This window comes from Suricata suricatta, chromosome 9, assembly GCF_006229205.1.
Source record: "Suricata suricatta isolate VVHF042 chromosome 9, meerkat_22Aug2017_6uvM2_HiC, whole genome shotgun sequence".
Taxonomy (NCBI): Eukaryota; Metazoa; Chordata; class Mammalia; order Carnivora; family Herpestidae; genus Suricata; species Suricata suricatta.
The window spans coordinates 50,274,254-50,284,865 of NC_043708.1; the positions used below are offsets into that span (position 1 = coordinate 50,274,254).

The 10,612-nt window shown below is 32.7% G+C and overlaps 1 pseudogene; it reads left to right on the plus strand.

The window, feature by feature from the left end:
- LOC115302212 overlaps positions 1-4,258 on the plus strand; it is an 11,052-nt pseudogene extending 6,794 nt beyond the window's left edge.
- The last annotated feature ends 6,354 nt before the right edge of the window (positions 4,259-10,612 follow it).

Below are 10,612 nucleotides of genomic sequence, written 5' to 3' on the forward strand. Positions count from 1 at the left end.
TGTGTGCAACCTTTCATTTATGCATGTGAGAGGGTTATCATTTTTTTAAATATTTTTACATTGTAGTACTTGTTTTGCTTGTTGGGGGTGTTTGCTTATTTAATACATTCTGTCAAGGACAGAAATTACATGCTGGGTTTTTTAGCCCCCCTAGAGAGTGTGTCTTAGGTTTTTCCCTTATTATTTTCTTTACTTTTTTTTCCCTCTTCTTTTTATGGTGGTGGGGGTGGTTATGTTTAATTGAAGTTGCTTTTACAGCACTAAAGACTGAATTATCCATTTTCCATATAAAAAGTAGCTACTTTTTTGCATGGACCTCAAGTATACTATAGTATAGAGGTGGAATTTAAGGAAAGGTAATAAGCAGGCTGTATTTTAGCTTATGGGCAAGTAATAAATTATATCATGTATCTTGAAAGTATCATAGATAAGCTGCTATATTACAGTTGCCACTTCAGATAGCTGTGAAATTAGGTGATTAACTAGTTGGTACCTAACCTTCTAATTTCTGTATAAGTATAATTACATGAAATAGAAGTGGAGGTTTTGATTTTTTACTTTGCTTTTCTGTTTGGAGTATCATTGAAACTACTGTATTGTAAATGACAGAAAATAATTGCATATGTTAAAAAAAATAAATTGTATAAAAAATAAACTTGATAGAGAACAAAAAAAATAAAATAAGAAATAAAAAGCACTTTGAGAGTATTACTAAAACTAAATTAAGTAAATAAATATTGAGAAAGCTGACATCCTTAGATTCTCAGGCCTCCTCATTCATAATTTTTCTCTTTTTTGATTCAAGACTTGCATGTTAGTAAAATCTTATTGTTTTTTATCAGGCTCTGCACAATGTTCTACTGTTTCATATTTTATGTAGAAATTATGAACAGGACTCTATTTCATTATAACTTATTGTTGCTGGTATCTGGACAAACTGTCAAAAGAATCCATTTAAAATACTCAGTTACAAATTTGCCTCAAATCACTCTGCTTGTATATAGTTGTAGATTTGGGCTTGGCTGTATCTTTCCTTGCTAATGGGTGCAACAGCTGTATCTCATTTGATTCATAAAATGTTGTATTTTAAAATGTTCTGATACTATACTGTTTTAAAGAATTGTCATTCCAAAAGACAATTTTAGGCATCACTGCTCAGATACGTTTTAATCTCAAGGCAAATGACATATCTTTAAAATGCATAGATCCTACAAGAATAACAGCTATCCAAGCAGAATACAGCAGACTAATAACTGCCCTTTCTACCTTCAGCAAGTTCCAAGCAATGCTGGTTCACTGGAATGAGGGTGTTTAAAATATACAGTATTAGGAAGTAATACAACAGGAAAACAGAAACTATAAACCCAAAACACTTGATTGGTAGTAAATATTAAAGTTTCAATATCCAGGGCCTGAAGAATACTGGAGTTTAACTATACAGTTGACACTATTTCCACAAACGAAGTTGTGACTTTAAAGAGACTGTCTTAGTCTGTTTAAGCTGCTATAACAAAACCACAGATCGAGAGGTTTATAAACAACAAATTTATTTCTCACAGTTCTAGAGGCTGGAAGTCTAAAATTATGATGCCAGCATGCTCAAGTGAGGGCCCTTTGAGATTGCAGGCTTCTCATTATATCCTCATGGTTTGGAAGGGGCTAGGGATCTTCCCAGAGATTTTTTTTAAATACTTTTTTATTTAGTTTTTTGGGATACAGAGAGAGACAGTGCAAGCAGGGGAGGATCAGAGAGAGAGAGAGAGAGAGAGAGAGGGAGACACAGAATCTGAATCAGGCTCCAGGCTTTGAGCTAGCTGTCAGCACAGAGCCTGACGTGGGGCTCGAACCCATGAACTGTGAGATCATGACCTGGACTGAAGCCTGACGCTTAGATCTTTTATAAAGACATTAATCTCATTATAAGGGCTCTGCACCCATGACCTAATCACCTTCGAAAAGTCCCACCTTCTAAAAGCCATCAAGTTGGGCACTAGCTTAATACAGAAATTTGGAAGGAACATAAACATTTGAATCATAGGAGAGATATAAATAAATCTTTTCTAAATAGAATTTAAAAAACACCTATCAATTGAATAGATACTAGCTTTTTTTTTTGTTCTGGAACCAAGAAATTTTCAGATTTCATTACACTTTTTGTCTGCAATTCCTCCTTTTTTATATTTATGAAGCAATATATTATTAAGTTAGGCATTTTTCTATATAACTAACATTCATTTTTCTATTTTCACATTTCTTCCATACTAGCAAGTAGGATGGCAATGCATATTTGGAGGCTCATAGAGTAGTATTATCTACCCTGTTGCTCCCTTTACTTTTGCTCTAAGTAACAATTGTATGAAAATACAGAAAAAAATTCCAGAAAGATGTGGGAAAATATTTCTGGGTTATCACCAAACTAGTGGAAAAATTATAGTTGCTGACTTTCTGGGGCTGTATTTCTTTGCTATGTTATTGGTGCTGCTGTGTTTCTAATTTGAAAAGTAAACTGGATAATGCTAACAATGGGCCAACTTTTGAATATATGGTCAGTATATATTTTAAATTTTTCCAGCAAAGGGGAATCCTATATGTTTATTTGATTTTTGAAGTTTCTAGAAATGTGTTTGTTTATATGAAACAACATATAAAACCCAAATATAAGCAATGTTTATTTTTGTAATTCATGAATTATTTTCAAACAATATTTTTAAATCTGAACTGAAATCACAGCACATAACCAAATGGTCCTTTAACCAAGTGTTAATCACCTCTACAAGCCTTTTCTTCTACCAGCTATCGGGCATAGAATTAACAAGACCAAAGACTGGGAATTTACTTTTTTCTTTTTTTTCTTTTCTTTTCTTTTCTCTCTTTTCCTCTTTTCATATCCTTGCATCTTTCTCTATCCTCTCCTCTTTCTTTTGTTCTTTCTTTCTTTCAACTTTTTCTTTTTAAAAAGAATTACCTCTTTTCATTGCTCCAGAAAAACCCCAAAATTAAGAACTTTAAAAGTAACAAGATATAATGTGGTGTAGAGGAATGAATCTTACTCTGGAAATTCAAGGACATCAGTTCTAATTATATTTTCACAGCTGGACGACTTGCCTGACACCAGGAAAATCAATCCTTCCGGTTTTCAAACTTCCTTTGATAAAGCAAAATGATTGGCCAAAGTAATCAATGCAAAACTACTTTGACACTGTCACATATCCATGTTCAAAGGCTGTTGGATGTTGTAGAGTAAGAGTGATACTCGCTAAGTGGTGGTCATTAAACTTATCAGAATAAATTATCATGTACTTGGGCTTATATTAGGATCTGAGTTTAAATAAATAAAGCAAAGTGTCAAACACAATTATTTCAGCCCTTTTGATTGCATTTTATTTTTTAACTATGATGTGTCATGTGAATTATGAACAGTTTCCAAGTAATGGTCAATATAGTAAATATATTATACTATACCACCTCATATAGAAATATAGCCTCTAAATTATGGAATGTCCATCAACTGATGAATGGATAAAGATGTGGTTTATATATACAATGGAATGCTACTTGACAATGAGAAAGAATGAAATCATGCCATTTGCAGCAATGTGGATGGAACTAGAAGGTATTATGCTGAGTGAAATAAGTCAGTCAGAGAAAAACAGATAAAATATATTTTCACTCATAAGTGGATATTGAGAAACTTAACAGAAGATCATGGGGGAGGGAAGGGGGAAAAAAACAGTCACAAACAGAGAAGGAGGGAGGCAAACCATAAGAGACTCTTAAGTACAGAGAACAAACTGGGGTGGATGGGGAGTAGAGGGAAGGGGAAATCGGTGATGGGCATTGAGGAAGACCCTTGTTGGGATGAGCACTAGGTGTTGTGTGTAAGTGATGAACCACGAGAATCTACCTCAAAAACCAAGAGCACACTTTACACACTGTATGTTAGCCAGTTTGGCAATAAATTAGATAAATAGATAGATAAATAAAAAATATACCTTCAAAATAGATTTATTATAATAGCATAGTGAATATAATCACATTCAAAACCTGAATTTGAATTCAGATCACCTGCTTGCATGAAGAAATTGCCTTCTAAGAAAACAGTTTGATCCCTTCTGAGACAAACTTTGAAATGTGCAATAAGATAGCCGGGGAACTTTTACGATTACAGAGTACAAATTTTGCTGGCTGGAAATTTGCCACAGCGCCTCCCAATTCAGAAGAGAATAAACAGTTTATAAACGGAGCTTTGCTGAGGTAATCGTCTTCATTAGCACAGTTTTCTTTTGACCCTGAATTGACCCTGGAGCTCTAATTACCTTAAGTTTAAGTATAATTGTGAACAGACGGTAAATGAAGAGTACACGAACCTGAGTGGATTTACAAAGTCAGCTATGTAAAAAACAGATTCTTAGAGGTCAAACTAAACTAATATGTAAATACATAATGACTTTCACCTCCAGAAATAGAGGTTATTCTCTCTCTCTCAAAATAATTACTATCATTCTAGCTTCATAAGTATGCGTTATTATTGCTTTGTAAGTCAAGCTGATTTCAAATCTTACTTTTTCCTTCTACTTTATAATCCTTATTATAGTATTCTATGTTGATCTTTTCTCATTTAAAAATGTTGCTATTTTCTTAATGCAGGCGCAATTGACCTTGTCCAGAGCAATCCTGTTTTTATATAAAATTTCAAGCTGGTGAAGGCATATAGAAAAGCAAAGTGCTGCAAGCAGTAAATGTTGTTCAGTTTACATTCTCCAACATCAGCATGTCTAAATGTTCCTCTTTTATCCAAGTATCTATTTTATGCTTACTCTTTCCAAAATGCTTCTAGTTTCTTTAAAATTCAAGTTGCTGACCACGCTTCCATTGTGTAAAATTCAAGCAAATAATGCAAAGAAATAAAGGCTTTACAATGAACTTTTATATATCTGATTGTGCAATATTGTCCCGATTATTTGGAAAACTAAGGGTTGGGCACTCACCTGGAAGTTGAATGAGAAGGCTCGTAATGATGATTTTCATTTCCACTTTATGTTTTGATGTAGAGGTATTTGCAGGGGTACTGTGTACATTTTAATTCTCTACTATTTAATACTAATGTTTAGTCATGAGTGATGTGTATTTGCTGACTGGCTCCTTTATTGTGAATAAGTCACTGAAATTATTTTGTACTTCAAAGAAACTCTATTTCTTAATGTTCTTTGTATTATCTGATATTTGTTTAGGGAAATCATCACATTGGCTTATTGCCAGTTAGAATATTACTGATATAAAGAATAAAGATGACATAAAGAATGATTACAGAAAAGTAATTGAGATATTTGAAGTTATTTCTCATGGAATTATTAATTGAATGCCAATGAAAGTACTCGATTTAGATCAAGCAAATAGAATCACCCTAACTCAGAGCTCCACCATAATTTCATTTTTATTTAAAACATTAAAGTACCCAATTTAAAGTTTGAAACACATTTGCCAACAGTCTAACCACGTTTACATTTTAATAAAACTACAGTTTCCCTTTTCTCCCACATCTGAGGCCTGAACATGTTATCCAAGTCCTCTTCAATACTGTAGCAAAGCTACTGATAACAACACAAGGTATAGAAATGATAAAATTGGAGTGCACATACATTTTTGAGATAAAGAACGAAATAAGAATGACCTCTCACCTAGCATTGTGCTTGGAACACAGTGGGTAGCAGAATGTTGACTAAACCAGTGAATAAGATTGATGTCATGACAATGAATGAATGATCCAGCTAACTACACAATGACACTGTATATAATGCAAAAACATTCAACAACAATGTTACTATAGCAATTACCACCAGGGCAAAAACATGATAGAAAGACATTTGAGCAGCATGTGAATTATAATGGTACAAAATTCTCCTTTCCTTAACTGAATAATAAAATGATTAGTTAAGGCTAGGTTAATTTTAATTACTAGTTTAGCTATGGGTGACTCATAATCATTGTCACACAATAGTGCTGGTCCTCTCTGGCCCTCACAGTGAACTAATGCTTCTACAAAAACAACAACAAACAACAAGCACAAAAACCTGTTACATAGATATGCACACAATGGGAATGCAAAGGAGGAAAGCTACATTTTGTACAGGGAGATTCCTGATTAAAATTAAAATTAAAATTGCAAAAAGGGGTTCCATGTGCCTAAAGTCAACTACTATGTATATTTTACTCATAGCTACAAACGGATTATATTGAGTATTTAGAATGCTTTCAGAAGATTTGAAAAAAAGAACGTTTCTACAGGCATTGCATTTTGAATTCAATCCTGATTAGATATTTGCAAGCAGTGATGTTCCATGTTAAACAGTACTTTTTTATCTTCTTTAAATGTTCTATTATGAATTCTTCTTATAACTCATTCTAATATCTTAAGTTCAAAGTGAGGATATTTTATAAAACATAATAAATGTTTCCTGCTGCAGATGAAACTCCTCTCTTTTTGGATTCTTGGATGTAGAATATTTGTAATATTTTATGGTAATCTTTACCATATATATGCTTAAGTTTTTTGTGTGGTGAATGTTATTAAGCACATCAATCCTATATTCATAATACCTATGTGTAAACATTTTTTCCTTTCTTTTGAATTTTGCATTTTGTACCTATATTGTTCTTTTGAAATAAGATACATTGCTTATCAAATTTCTTTTCTCCCTGGATTTGTTGCACAATGGTCTGTCTTCTGATTTAAAACTTGGATGAAAATTAGGAGAATGGTATGTGGAACCTGGTAATTTGTTAGGATTCCATATCCCTTTCAGTTCTGAAATTTCTAAAATCTCAAGAATCACAGAAAAGGGCAAATATATAAGGCACCACAGGAGCATCTAAGAGTTTCCATTCTTTTTTTTTTAATGTTAATTTTTGAGAGAGACAGAGTGTGAGCTGAGGAGGGGCAGAGAGAGAGGGAGACACAAAATTTAAAGCAGGCTCCAGGCTGTGAGCTGCCAGCATTGGGTCTGTCAGTGGCTTGAACTTACCAGAAATGAGACCATGACTTGAGCCGAAGTTCAACGCTTAACTGACTGAACTACCCAGGCACCCCTAAAGGTATTTCATTCTTCATTGTTGAAGTTAAGACTGAACTCTACATATGGCTTCACAGGCACCATTTAAAGTGTCTAAAAAATATCTCAGATTGTCCCACCAGAATAACAACATTACTTCCGCCCCATTTATCACTCAATTTTTGGCTAATCATCTTCCATCTTACCAATTCTATCGGCTGTACTTTTTACTGACAAAGTTGTTAATATCTACTTGTGATAGATACTCCTATAAATGAAAAGAAGCCAGGAAGACTGAAAAGAAACTATGTCAGCAAAATATAAATGCAAATTTATCAAGGATAAAAACATTAATACCAATTGAATTAATATACAAGAAAAAGCCTGCTCAAACTCACAAAAATTTTAAATAAATACATCACAAGAAATATATTTACCCCAAAAGAATTTTATAAATTAAAAGAAAACAACTCCAAAAATCTTTAAAAGAGCAGAACAAATTTTAAAATCTTCAAATAAGCAAATAATGTTGATAAAAGCACTTAGTAATAAAATAGGTGCAAAAAAAGAGATTAATTTTTGGTGTTTGTTCTTTCAAGAAATAAATTACACACATGTCTAGCAATAATAGTCACAGGAAATAAAAAGAGGAAAGCACAGACAAATAAAATTTGGAAAGAAAAAGAAACCAAAACTGTGATACAACAGAAATTGAAACATATGTAGAACAATAACCACAACAATTTTGATGCCAATAAATTTAAAGACCTGAAAGACCTAAATGTAATGGATTGTTTTCTAGGAAAATATAAATTACCAAATTTGACTCATGAAAATGTAGCCTATTTAAATAAAATACAACCTTTAGAGAACTTTAACTCATAGTAAAAAAAAATTCATAAAGGACAGTAAGAAAACTTTTTACTAGTATGTTTGACCATATCTTCAAGGAACAATTAATTCATAATTTATGTAAAACACAAAGTGGGAAAGAAGTCATCTGATTTGCGAGGAATAGTGTAACTTTTATCCCAAAATTGGAAAACTATGCAGAGAATTTATAAATTTTTAACTTACACATTTAAATTTAAAAACAGTAGTTTCAGGGGTGCTTGGATGGCTCAGTCATTTAAGCATCTGACTCTTGATTTTGGCTCAGATATTGATCTCACAGTGTTGTGAGTTCAAGCCCAGGATCAAGCCCTGTACTGACAGTGCAGAGCCTGCTTGAGATTCTCCCTCTGTCTCTGCTCCTCCCCCTGCTTGGACTCTCTCTGACTGTCTCAAAAATAAATAATAAATAAAAATAAATAAATAAAAATAAAAAACCAATATTTTCAGATAAAATCAAGATAAGTACCAAAAATAATATATCAGAACAAAGTAGTACTCATTCTTTGAATATAATAATTCACCATCATATAAGGCTATCAGTGTAATTTGCCCAATTAATAAAAAATTCCTCAAAATCCAACAACTCTTATTGATAAAAACAAAACACTGAGTTTAGTGAACTAGGCATAGATAAAACTTTTTTCTATTGAAAAATTACAGCAAACACAATACATTGTGCATATTTATACTTTGTCTTCTGTATTAACTTGAACATTTAACTATTTATATATTAAAAAATAACTGACAAATTTGGTGTACTCTTTTCTGTACTTCATTAATTTCTAATTTTGCCTTTATTACTTAGTTCATATTCTCTTTTATTTATTTTTCTAGTTGTCTGATTTGGAGATTTATTTTATCTACATATGGTGATTAACTTTTCAAGGCTATACATGTTCCTATAGTCATTGACTTTATATCTAACAGATTCTGGGGGTGTCTGGGTGGCTCAGTCAGCTGAGTATTGAACTCCGGATTTCATGAACCATGAGGTCAACAATGCAAAACCTGCCTGGGATTCTCTCCCCTCTTTTTCTGCTCCTCCCCTACTCATGTGTACGCATTCTGACCTTCTCTGTCTCTAAATATATAAATAAATAAATGTAAAAAAAGTCCTCTCTCTTTCTCTTTCTTCCTCTGCTTCTCTCCTCAATCACGCATTCTGATTCTAATATGTAGTATTTTAATTATTATATCATCATAGGGATTAGTAATTCTAAGTAAAATGATGGACTGAATCTCAGGGTTATCCAAAGAATGAGTTTGTAAATTTGAAATTTAAAAAATGTTAAAACATTATTAAAAGCGGTTAGAATTGATTGGTTCAAGTTAGAAGCATAAATAAATGGAATAGAATTTTGGTCAGAAAGACATGCATTAAAAAGACATTCATAGGCATATAAATGAATTTAATATTAGGTAAATTTGTCTTGTAAGTTTAGAGGGAGAAAGATGAAATATTTACTAATAACCACAGTTTGGACATTTGATTATTCATTTGAGAGGAAAAATACAAAAACTCTATTAAAACTTCATATAACAGATGGCTTCAGATGGTAAAGGTATACCATAATAAGGCATAAATATGAAGAAGAAAACAAATGGTTTTATTTTATTTTTAAATATTCAGATGTGGAAAATGTTCTTAAAGTAAATATATAGTTTTAGTGTCTCTTTAAGTTGTGTGATTTATAGCTTAAACTGCAGAACACCTTTACTTAAGAAATGATCTATGAAGGAATAACAAAACTAGTGGCAAACTAGAATTAAAATTTTGCAATGCACAATTAGAAAAATAATTCTCAATATATAAACAGAAATATATAAAAATATATTTTATATCAAGAATATATAAAAAGCTCTTATCAATGAATAAATTAAGAATATAACTCTCAAAAAAGAACTGAGCAAAAACTCTCTACTGAAAACTGAAAAAATGCACTAGCAAAATCCACTTCTAAAAAGGTATGCTTTTGGGGTGCCTGGGTGGCTCAGTCGGTTAAGCATCTGACTTCGGCTCAGGTCAGATCTCAACGTTTGTGGGTTCGAGCCCTGCATCAGGCTCTGTGCTGACAGCTAGCTCAGAGCCTGGAGCCTGCTTCCGGTTCTGTGTCTCCTTCTCTCTCTGCCCCTCCCCCTTTCATGCTCTGTCTCTCTCTGTATCAAAAATAAATAATACATTTTAAAAAATTTAAAAAAAGGTATGCTTTCTTTATTTTTTAATGTTTATTCATTTTTGAGAGAGAGAGAGAGAGACAGAGAGAGAGCACGCAAACAGGTGGGGGAGGGGCAGAGAGAGAGGGAGACACAATCCAAAGCAGGCTCCAGACTCTGAGCTGTCAGCACAGAGCCCAATGCAGGGCTCAAATCCACAAACTGTTTGATTGTGACCTGAGCAGAAGTCAGACGCTTAACCAATTAAGTCACCCAGGTGCCCCAATAGGTACTCTTTCATAAATACTTGAATATATGAGCAAATATATACTATATACCCATTTGTACACATATACACATACCAATATCTATGTGCTATGGAAATTAAAAATTATCAACTATGCCTATGTCTGTTGTAAGGAAATAAAAAAAAATAAAATCTGGCACACAAAATATTATGAAACTATTAGAAGAATGAGGTATGGCTACATCTAATTATTTACAAGATATGATAC